The sequence below is a fragment of the Anastrepha ludens genome, chromosome 2, assembly GCF_028408465.1.
Source record: "Anastrepha ludens isolate Willacy chromosome 2, idAnaLude1.1, whole genome shotgun sequence".
NCBI lineage: Eukaryota > Metazoa > Arthropoda > Insecta > Diptera > Tephritidae > Anastrepha > Anastrepha ludens.
Window position 1 is genome coordinate 69365566 of NC_071498.1, and position 12455 is coordinate 69378020.

Here is a 12455-nt window from a genome sequence, read left to right on the forward strand (position 1 = left end):
ATGCGTGAGGGAGTGTTAATATTCGTGCCAAGCAGGTTTTTAGGCGTTTTACCTTGACTTGTGCACTTAGCAATGCACATACGCCGTGTAGGACAATGACGTTTCTTGCTGCTGTGAACATCCAGCAAAGGCATTGCATATGAATAAGTAGAGTGTGTGCGGCACAAACAAGAAACGAAATATATTTGAATGGAATAAACATAAATATTTGCACACATGAATTTGTTGACGTAGCAGGTATAGCTGTGTATATACTTCGAAATATGTCTACTTCTGTGTGCACAGGGCGCCATCAGCTGCAGAGGTGAGAAAATAAAAAGTGATGCTGCATATGAGTATACAATCAAATACTCAAAGCGTAGATTTCGCAATGCATTCACTAGCAGATACATTCGTATGTGTGTCAATATATGTACATGTTTGTGCATGTGCATTAAGGTGGCTGCTAATTATGAAATTGTTAATATTATTTGCGGCATTCCTCTAGAGCAGAGGCAGCCATTTATTGGCATGCTTGGAAAACTTTATCTTCTACTTTCACATGTACGTGGCTAAAATGTAGAGCTATCTATGAAGCAGTGACGCAGCAACGATTATTGTCTTGCTGTGATTGCACTCAATCGATACGCCACTTTCAAGCAATCAAGTCGTAGCTACGGTCTGACGGACATAAACTTTTAAGATCTCTCAACAATTACTAGATAGAAAAAAAAATAAAAAATTATAATAATTGGTGTTATTAGGTGTTTGGCCGTGATCCTCCTCCTATTTGTAGAGCGGGTCTTGATGTTGTTTCACAAGTCCATAAACCAACACCGAACGGCATGTTAATGGATAAAACCATGAACTAAATATTTAAAATTTGATTAATAATTAGAAAATTAATACATTCCTTTTGCATTATCTAATTTTGTTACAATTATTGCACTGATAAAATATCTACGTGCATAAATAAAGCAAATTAATTTAATTACCTTTAAAATGAGTATTTTAATATAACTTCAAGCTTTATATTCCCATACTTAAGGTCAACTTTCATTTCATTCAAAATTAGAAGAATAAAATTCTCACTTTTTGTTTTAATCCTACTAAAACTTCAGATTAGAAATCTAAAGGAGAATGAAAGTGAATTCAACTATTAAGTTACTAAAACGTTACTTATTCAATATAACCTCAACACTTCCTATTATTTACAAAACACAAAAATTCGCTTATTTCCATTCGCTCAATGTGGACAAAATTGAAATTTGTGATTTTTGAGATATGTGGTATGTTTAAGCCATCACTGCTCTGGAGATATGAGGTTACCCAAAAACTATCAAATATGAAATAGATATTAAGTCAATCGGTTAATATTTAGAAGTTTGGATTTCGATCTGAAGTTCGAAAAGTTTGTACATTGCTAAAGCATTTTAAAAGTCAAAGCGTTTCAGGAAATCAATGAAATCGACAGTTGGAAGATAGAGCTCTGGTTGGTTGGTTGGTTAGAGTGGTGATTCATCCGGAATCCAACTAGCGCTTCCGCACCATTTTGTTGTCACATCCCCGTTACCAAATTGTTTAACAGTTATTTGCAGCAGGACTATATCCAGTCTGTGCGGTTTAGGAACCTTATTAGGTTGTTGACGTCTACGCCAGACAGTTGCTCGAGACTCTCGAACACCGGTTTGCCCAGGGTTAACATTCTGTCCTTCCATAGGGCAGGGCATTCACAGAGGAAATGGAAGATTGTTTCTTTTTCCCCGGTTGTTTACAACTATGACAGTATGTGTTGTGAGGGATGCCCATTTTGGCGGCTTGTTCTCCGATATACCAGAAGCCAGTTATGACTGCCGCAAGTCTGCAGGTGTTCCGTCGTTTCATGTTTATTAATGTCAACGATTGCTTGAGGTTGTAGGTGGGCCATAACGTTCTGCTGATTTTGGATTTCGTCTGGTCTCTCCATCTACAATCTGCAATTCGAAGGTATTTTAGGGAAATTGCATTCTTGACCGCACCTAGTGGAGTGAATACTGGTACTGCAAGAGCGCTATTCATGGCAGATCCCCCTCTTGCCAGTTCATCAGCTTTTTCGTTACCTTCTATGTTCCGGTGTCCCGGGACCCAAATCAAGGTTACTCTATGGTTTTCACTCAAGTTGGTGAGGCTATTCCTACTTTGCTCCACCACTTTAGAGATTGTTATAGTCGCGTCCAGCGCCTGGATTGCGGCTTGGCTATCCGAAAGAATAGCGATATTGCCCTTAAAAGAGAAATCTGCGATTAGTAACCTACAGGCTTCCCCAATTGCTAGTACTTCCGCTTGGAAGACGCTGCTGGTATTAGGGAGGCGCACAGATTTTTCAATTCCAAGTCTATGAGAATATATACCAGCTCCAACACCACAATCCATTTTACTGCCATCTGTATAGACTGTGGTATCGAAGTTGTTTAGAGAGAATCCCTTATTCCATTCTTTTTTAGATGGAAAGAGTGGAGTGAGATGACCCAGTTACTAATGCAACTGTCCACCTCCAGGTCTATCAACGCCCGTTGGATGGCATCTGTGCTAACATTGTTAAAGGCGCCTTCAATATCCAAGAATGCCGCCATGGTATAATGTTTGCTCTCTAGAGAGCCCTCTATTGTTCCGATAACCTCGTGAAGCGCCGTCTCCGTAGATTTGCCTTTAAGGTATGCGTGTTGTGCAGTTGATATACCAGAGCTCTCCAAAGAGCTTCTGAGGTGCGTATCCAAAAGTCTTTCAAAAGTTTTTAACAGGAAAGACGAGAGACTGATTGGCCTGAAGTCCTTCGCTGATTCATGTCCTCTTCTACCTACTTTTGGTATGAAGACGACCTTGACTAGTTTCCAGCTGTCTGGAATATGGCCTAAGTTTAAACACGCTTTAAAAATTTCCTCTAGCCATGGTAGGATACAGTCCAAGGTTTCCTGTAACATCTTTGGGATGATCCCATCTGCCCCCGGAGATTTAAAAGGTGAAAAAGATTTGATTGCCCATGTAACTTTCTCCTTGGTAATTATTTCATTTGCAAGGTGCTGTGGATTATATTGGCTCCGCCTAATATTTCTCCTTCTGCTTCCGAAAGCGCTGCATCCGGGAAAATGCGTGTTTAGCAGAAGCTCTAGCGATTCTTCTGCTGTAGCAGTCCAAGTTCCATCAGGTTTCTTGACCCAAGAAGCCATAGAGTGGTCTTTGGAAAGAACCCGGTTAAGCCTAGCAGAATCCCTAGTGGATTCGATTGACGAACAAAATTCCCTCCAGCTCTCTTTTTTGGCGGCCCTGATTGCCTTCTTGTACTGTCTCCGACTTTCTCTATACAATTCCCAATTTCCCGTCGAGTAGCTGAGGTTAAACGTTGATCTAGATTTTTCCCTTAGTTTTAAGAGCTCACTGCTCCACCAAGGAGGGTGAGTTTTTTTGCTAAATTTTATGGGGCAGGACGTTTTGTAGGCCCTACTAAATGCCTTTTCCAGTTATATGACCCTACTCTCAAGGCTTTCCGTAAGAGTGATTTGAGGGATAGGAGTCCCTCCTATTCTCTTGTTTACTGCATTTTTGAACCTCTTCCAGTTGGTGCTTAAAGGATTTCGATAGAGCTCTACTAGAGAGATATTTTTCATTTATTTGCTGAAGAAGTTATGTTTAGTGCTTTTCAGAAATGGCCACACAAGATTTGTTTCCTCGGAAGCATTTTTGAAACTTGACTCCAATTGGAGCCTCTAGGCCTTCTTCGACCAGCCTAAAATTTCATATTTAGTATTTTTTGTTTTTATTTTTTGATGAACTGATGATATTCACAAACAAATATGAAATACTCGCTTCCTATGCCTCCTCACTAAATCGGATGGTACTAGTATTTGCCAGCGGGGTAAAGTATCTCGGAATTATTCTAGACCGTAAACTTAACTGGAATTGAAACATTGAAGAAAGGTTCAGAAAAGCAGTCACTGCCATATATGAATGTAAAATAACTATCGGCAAAAGATGGTTACTTCTCTGGATGTCTGGCAGACCTCGTATGTGCAACCATCAAAATGTTTTCATCGTTTATCAGAAAGACGAAGTGGTTCTACCACAGGCAACTCCTGTAACCTTACGTAACCCAGGTACATACATTTAAACTGTTGAATTACGCTTTGAACAAACTCAAACGCATTGTAATAACTTCTTACCCATTTTTAAACCAGTCCTTTTGCACATATTATAATTGTTGGTATAAATATATGTACATATGAGTATGTATGCGCGAGTGTCTGAAATAAGTAAGCACACACATGCTTAACCATAAATCACATTCACGCTCATGTCTGCAAACACAAATACATATATATATATATATATATATATATACTCAACATGTATGATACATACCTGCGAATGCAATTTATTCTGTGCAGTGAAAATCCACTGATATGAACAAAAAACCAAATATAAAAAAATGTAATGGAGATGCAACGAGTAGCGAGTCAAAGGCGCTAACCATTGACGATGGCCAGTCAGGGGCAAATGGGTCGAGTGAAGTGAAGAACATTAACGAGCATTTTCATTTGTTTGTGTTAACATTCATAACATGCATTCAAATGTAATGGGTGTTTTTTTTTTTAGAAAGGTAGAATTTCTGAAAAATTACCAGTACTTTCGCTTTATTATCATGGAAATTTGGTGCGTTTTCTCGCAACAGTGGCTCGATAGACTATTTCCAACTCTAAAGTTTCATAGAAATCCACTATGGTGCCCAAGAGAAGATTGCACCAGACGTGTGCGTACATGTCTTTAAAACATACCTATTATACCTATCTTTCGGCAAATACAACCAGCTCCTCTAAACTGTGCTTGCCCATTCTCGAGAGCATCAGTAAATTCCGTGATGAGAAAAACTTATTGAATTTTGGTCAAAGTGAACGCATTACTTATATTATGCAGGTATTCAGATTAGTGCACCTTCCATTAGCAGATGTTTTAGCTTTCTCCTCAACTACACGACGGGGTTGTATATAATATATACTTTCAGATCGTGTCTTTGCGAAATATGTTGGGATACGATGTCAGATCCTGCTCACTTGTGCCGTTTAGCTGTTTTTATTTTCTCAGCTTAACTTCATCTTCTTCTTGATTGGCGAGATGAACGCTTAAGCGATTTTGATCGAGTTTAACAAAGCACGCCATTCGTTTCTTTCTCGTACTAATCTGCGCCAGTTGGACACCCCAAGGGAAGCCAAGCTCTTCTCCACCGGATCTTTCCAACGCAGAAGAGGCCTTCCTTTTCTTCTACCACCAGCTGAAGCCGCATCGAATACATTCAGAGCCGCTCTGGCTCTCAGCTTAACTTACTAGTTCCAAAGCAACGGCATGCTTCAAGTAAAGCGTCCACTTGTATTAACTAAAAAATTTGAGTTCCAATTATATTAATTTATAATGGTAAATCCGACGTTCCTGTCACGCCAAGATATGCTCTGGGAAGTAACAACGTTCTGAATGCTTGCTGGAGGTGTGAGATTTTGCACGATGCACCCACTCATTTGGTTCTGGTTTTGATATTCATTGTGGAAATTAAACCTGAAATGAGAGAAAAAATATTTTTTATTACAATAACAAATATCAGAGTGAATTTTTGATGTGAAAAAAGCTCATAAAATATTAACTGCCGTTTGAAGCCTGTTTAAAATTGTCAGAATATAACATTGAGTGGCACACCGCCAATCAAGACTTCAACTACTAATAAAGTAAGTTAGTCACTTAAGATAAGGACAATCTGGAGGAGGAAATTCATATCAATGTCTTCCCAATTTTTAGCCATTCAGGTTGCGTGCATTCACCATCAAATATTACCACGCAGGCTTTATTGGATAAATAAGATTTCAACGATTAAAAGAAAACAGAATGAAATCCGGCGGGTCTAATTTACGTAATATAATTGTGTGAGCGGCCGCCGTAGCCGAACGGGTTGGTGCGTGATTACCATTCGAAATTCACAGAGAGATCGTTGGTTCGAATCTCGGTGAAACACCAAAAATTAAGAAAAACATTTTTCTAAAAGCGGTCGCCCCTCGGCAGGCAATGACAAACCTCCGAGTGTATTTCTACCATGAAAAAGCTCCTCATAAAAATATCTGCCGTTCGGAGTCGGCTTGAAACTGTAGGTCCCTCCATTTGTGGAACAACATCAAGACGCACGCCACAAATAGGAGGAGGAGCTCGCCCAAGCACCTAACAGAAGTGTACGCGCCAATTATTATTTTTTTTTTTTTTTAATTGTGTGAGAAACTCTATCAAATGCTTAGGAAAAGTCCATGTAAATTGATTGTTGTCGCAAAGTACATACATCTTTCCTTTTACAGATATTTTCTTTTACCTTCCTATATATATATATATATATAGTAGTTGGATACAGTAATTTTCCAATCATTGATAAAATCTCCGGGAAGATAAAAATTTGTTAAAGATTTCTCTGCCGGCGTATAAGTTTTTAACCCCATGATATTATACTCAATGTCCAGAGAAACGAGGTTTTAATAATCAAAATTCTGTGATGAAAGTTGATTAACATGGCAAGAAGAAAACGAGCCAACCTCATCGTGAGTGAAACCAGATTTGCAGCAACAATGGCAAACAAAATGGCGACTTTTATAGATGTAAAAGCAGATTTATCATTACAGCGAATGGCAGAAGAGGCTCGACTTTTGAGATGTAACTGCTTTTTCTTCTTTATTCGCATGTTCATTATCGAACGTATTTATGTTTTTAAAAAATATTGGTTTTAGCTTCTCCGTATCTTGCCATATTCCAGTTGCAAGGTAATAACTTTGCCATTTTTAAACTTGTTTTAATTTCTGCGGTGCAGTCCCAATGCTCATTAATCCAATATCCAAGGGTCTGCATTTGGAAACTCTTTCTTTGGCTTCACCTTGAATTGACAAAGTTAAATTTTTTATAATAGGATTTGTAAATCTTCGATATTGTCTGCAAAAAGTGTCGTGCCATCAGCATATCTGATGTTATTAATAATTACACCATTCACTTTTATGCCTTGCAATACAAAAATCGTATCTGAATACTTATAAATATTTGAAAGAAGGGGTAATAGAATGCATCCTTATTTAACCCCTTTTACTACTTGTATTTCGATTTCATTTGCATTTTCATAGTTTACTTTACCTCTCTGCGGTTTGGTTCCATTAATGATTTTGATCTCCGTTTGTAAAACCGAATTGGCAGTCTCTCATGTCGCTCTTGCATTTAGCATATATAGAATGCGATTATGAATAATTTTGAGGAATATTTTAAAGGAATGGTTCATTTAGCTGATCAGCCGGAACTCTTTACATTTTTTAGCTTGAGGTTTCTTTGGCAATGTTATATAAATGGCGTTTAGCCAATCTCGTGGGAACTGCCCAGTATCGTAGATATAATTAAAAACTGGCAAAAGTACATTTAAATTTAACAAATCGCCAAAAGGCTTGGACTTGACTTAATACTCTCTTGATTCTTTCAAACTTCTTTATAAAGTTTATTCCGGTTGCACATCTAAGGTTTTGCAAACGAATTTTCAGGGTATACTCGAACTGCACAGAATTGTTAAAATCACGTTTTCACTTGGAAAGCTGCATTGGCCGACATCCTTGTCGAAAGCTTTGTACGTTTAAAAATACCGTCATTTCAATGCCCTCATGTAGTATTTATATTCAGTTCGCCCGCACATAAATATATTTAAGGGCCACTATTCCGTGTATTTGCTTCCACATCGGTGTTTGTGTAAAAAGTTGTATGTGTGTCTATTTTCAGCGCAATTTCAGGCAAGTGTTTGATTTGCGACAGTTGTAATTTGCACGCCATGTGTGTTTGTGGTATATGCGAATGCACGATTTCCAATATCAACTGCAAATATTGTACTTGTAATCGCAATTTTCCAAGTGCTGGGGGTAAAAGTGAAATTCGAAATGTAGTAGTATTCGTAATGCAACACTTTTTTACAACTTTATTAAATAAAAATGGCGACCGTTTTGTCAGTGTGTGAAATATTGGCTGGGTTCGACTGTCTTAACGTATCAAAAATTTCTTTCCAAAGAACTTTTAAAATAATCATGTAACACACATACAAATATAAAACTTTAGAAAGGCGAATTTAATTATAGCTGAGGGCATTTTCCTTGCGAAGACTATATAAATAATGAGGGATTCCAAACACTAAATAGAGTATTTTAATGCGGCAGACATGAATTGGAAGCGTACGAAAATAAATAAAGTTGACATTCTGAAGGAGGCATGCAGAACTTGTCTCAATGACAACAAACTAGTCCCTCCTCACATCAGTCCATGCATCTCACTGCACCGCCATGCCCAAGTTGTTTACAGAGATTAGATGTCTAGAATAGCATTGGATGGACAAAAAGATCTCATGTTACACTCTGTAGGATCAACCACAATGAAGATGCACTCGGGTATATTTGAAGTCGTCGCAATATTAACGACTAACAATTTATTCAGTCCTCCAAGGGTATATAATTTATATCCGAAAAATAATTTTTTGGCTCTACTTGAGGCCAGCAATCGATCACAAATTCCAAAAAAATTGCTCTTATACGATGATATTTCCGGATATGAATGAATCTTTGCCTTAAGGCTAGTCTGCGCTAACAACTACGTTTCATATATGCGGAGTTTGACGTATTTTCCAGATATTCCCCATCGCATGTGAGACTTGGTATTACTTCCAATCCTTCAGAAGCCGCTGTCTGGAAGATGATCTCGCATGGCTGAGATTTAGGCATCGTGGATTTCACTTTTTACTATTTACGAATTTAGCAGATCTTGAAAAACCTCGTTCAAAAATAAATTTCGTATGCTTTTGATTAAAAGTATTTTCCTGGCTTAATTACACTCGAATTATTGAGGAGTGAAAGAACTTTTTAATATGTCATGGTGCTATGAAATACATCAAATCCATTGACAGAAAAAATATCTAAGGTTAATTGGATAGGTGCTACAAGAAAAACTTCAGACTCGTTTGATGTCGCCAAAGGTGTGAAACAAGAAGACATTACCCACCTAGTTTTAAATTTTGTAATCAGCGATATCGACCCTCGAGCTATCATCTTCACAATAAGCGTCCAGATCTGCGGCTATGCTGACAATCTAGCTATCGTTTGCGAGAAAGCAGCGCGCACAGTCAGCATGTACGCTGGAGCTGATAACTAAAGCAAAGCAAGTCAGCCTTGAATTTAATGTCTATAAAATAAAATACGTCGTTAGGCTTCACGCTATAGCAATCTGGAGGTCGGCCGATATATTTTTCACAAGGGGAGAGTTTTAAGCACCTGGATGTAGACCTTAGCAGCGCTGCAGATCGCTTAATCGGCGTGAGCGATAGACTATAAGCTGCTAGTATGATAGAAGCTACTTTGCTCAACTGAAACTTCTCATAAATAAATTACTACCGAGATCGTAAGCTGCAAAACGCTAAAAAGACCAGTAGCAACATATGGCTAGGAAGCATAGGTACTGACATCTCACATAAAGAACTACCTTCTCCGCTTTGAGCGTAAAATCCTAAGAAGAATATTTGGACCGATAAGGGAAGCTGATGGATCTTACAGACTCAGATCCAATGATGAGATCGAACAGCTGATATCAGGTCAAAACATTGTGCGTTTCGCTAAAGCTCTGCAGCTGAGATGGTTGGACAACTACTCAGGATGGGCGGCAACATAGTTACGAAAAAGATCTTCAACTCTCTGGCCGCAAAAAGATTGGAAGACCGCCAAAAGGAGAGCAGATGATGTTGATGCAGGTTTACGTCTTATAAATGCTAGGAAAAGCGTCGTATTGAACCGAGTCGTATGAAGCACGATTGTGAAGGAAGCACTGGCTCTCCCTGAGCTGTCATTGCTATGTTGATAAATTACGTTATGTATCGAATCTAGCTCACAGACACGACGGCCGCCATTATTTGTAAAAGTTTTTTGAGTAAGGTTTAAACGGCGCTGTGACCAGCTCTATTGTGCACGACGAAGTGCTTAATTTCAATTGTTTAGTATTGCGTGGAATCGAACCAGCTCCTTAGGAGGAAGCATTTGTAAGTATTCATCCTCTACTAGATACGAACGCGGAATTTAGTATCCCCTTTAACATAATGCTTCACAGTTGGTGATTAAGTGTTCCATGGACTCTTCTTCATCACAGCTGTATCTGCATAAACTAGTGCTGGATAGTCCTTGATTAGCCCAATGGTTTCGGTACTAGTTTTGTTTAGCTTTACGCAAAATTTGATTGAGTAACGTTGCTCCAACGATCGCTGCATTTTCGCCACTGACAAATCCTAACACAACTTTAAACCAGCTTTCACGCGCGGAGCGACTTTGACTGCGCCGCTGTTGCCAGCCAACTGGGACCGGTTTCTAGTGGAAGGGGAAGGTCCAACGATCATTTTCCTACACCAGCCGATTCGGTTGATCGCTTGGCAGACGCTCCGCGCGGGAAGGCTCATTACTTTTCAATCAAACCCTGTAACATAAAGTAATAGAACGCAAAAGTCGGCATCGATAAGACCTCCTTGAAACGTGTTATGGGTAAGCGACCTCCGCTAGGCACTCGGAAAATGGTGAATGATTTGTTGTGGGCACACAAAAGTATAAACGCTGGAAAAACGAAAGTCAATAAAGTCATATCAGAGCCGGTTGCAGTGGGTGCCCAACAGCATTAAAGTATAGAGAAATTTTGGTACCTTGGCTGCATGATCAACACCGGAGGCGACCCTGATGTTAATGTTGAGTGTAGGATGAGCAAAGATATTTCATCTTTTGGTATTCTCGTGCTTTTGTGCAAAAGAATAACATCCATATCCATAATAATCCTTCTATCAAATCGCGCATATTTTAGACTAATATCGAATCTATCCTCTTATATGGTTGCACCACATGAAAGGCTCCTGAAAGCGCTTGTCAACCGCTGCCTGTGCCGTATTTTGCGAATTTCTTGGGCCCGTACAATATCCAACACGGACTGAAATTTGAAAAAGACAATGCCTCCTGGCAGGCGCTGCATTGAAACCCCTTCCAAAAATCTCGTCGAAGAGTGGGTAGGCGACGTACCACGCAAGATGAAATGAACTAACTTGGTGTTATATTGAACGAACTGTGGTGTTCAGGAGTTAAAGGAAAAAAAATAATAAAAAACAGACAAAGTGTACTACGAATGATTTTTTAGCTATTATATTTTTAAACAGTTGGTTTAAACATCTGACGGACGTTTCGTTGTTGTTTTTGTAGAAGCATAAACATTCCCCATACTTACATACGGGGAATGCTGCTGGAGTGACAGTCCTCGGCCGGATATAAATCCGGGTCGTTTCGGTAACGTAGAACCGACTGTCGTGGAAACGACGCACGTTTCGTGTTTTGTTTCACTGTCAAACATTTTCAGTTTGGTTTATAATTTAACCATGAATCGTCTTACAAACGAACAACGCTTGCAAATCATTGAATTTTATTATAAAAATGAGTGTTCTGTTAAGAAAGTTTAAGTTGGCCGAAGATCCACTTTTTTATCGAAACATTGTGTGCAGCGACGAAGCTCATTTTTGGATCAATGGGTACGTAAATAAGCAGAATTGTCGATTTTGGAGTGAAGATCAGACAGAAGAATTGCAAGAGCTACCAATGTATCCAGAAAAGGTCACAGTTTGGTGATGTTTATGGACTGGAGGTATCATTGGGCCGTACTTCTTCAAAGATACTGCGAGTCGTAACGTAACTGTGAATGGTGAGCGCTACCGTGAAATGATGTCCAACTTTTTTTGCCCAAAATGCAAGAGCTTAACTTGCATGACATGTAGTTTCAGCAAGACGGTGCCACATGTCACACAGCACGCGTAACAATGGACAATTGAGAGGTGAGTTCGGTGAACATTTTGTTTCACGTTCGGCACCTGTCAATTGATTTAGATTATTTTTTGTGTGGCTATGTTAAAGCTCATGTCTATTCAGACAAGCCTGCTTCAATTAACGCATTGGATGACAACATTAAAGCATTTATACATATATGAGATACCGGTCGAAACATTGGAAAGAGTTTGCCAAAACTGGACTAATCGGATGGACTATTTGAAGCGCAGTCGCGGTCAACATTTGCATGAAATAATCTTCAAACATTAAATTATATGGACTGTACTATCGATTTAAGGAAAACTTTCCTATAGCTCTTAAAAAATCACCCTAGCTATAGCTATAACGTTAAATTATAGTCTCTCTAATAGAAGCGTAACCGCCATAACTTGCATAGCAAACGGCATAGTATGGGCTTATAATAAAATCTGTAAAATATGCGGAGTCGGCGAGTTGCCCCGTTGTGGATCAACATCAAGACACACCACAAATAGGAGCCCGGCCAAACACCTAACAGAAGTGTAAGCGCCAATTACTATTTTTTTATTTACCAAATATTTTACATGTATATAT

At 38.9% G+C, this 12455-nt stretch overlaps 1 protein-coding gene across 1 annotated transcript in view; it reads left to right on the top strand.

Moving 5' to 3' along the window:
* The window catches only part of LOC128871765 (uncharacterized), a 180831-nt gene that overhangs the window by 18200 nt on the left and 150176 nt on the right, over positions 1-12455 (top strand).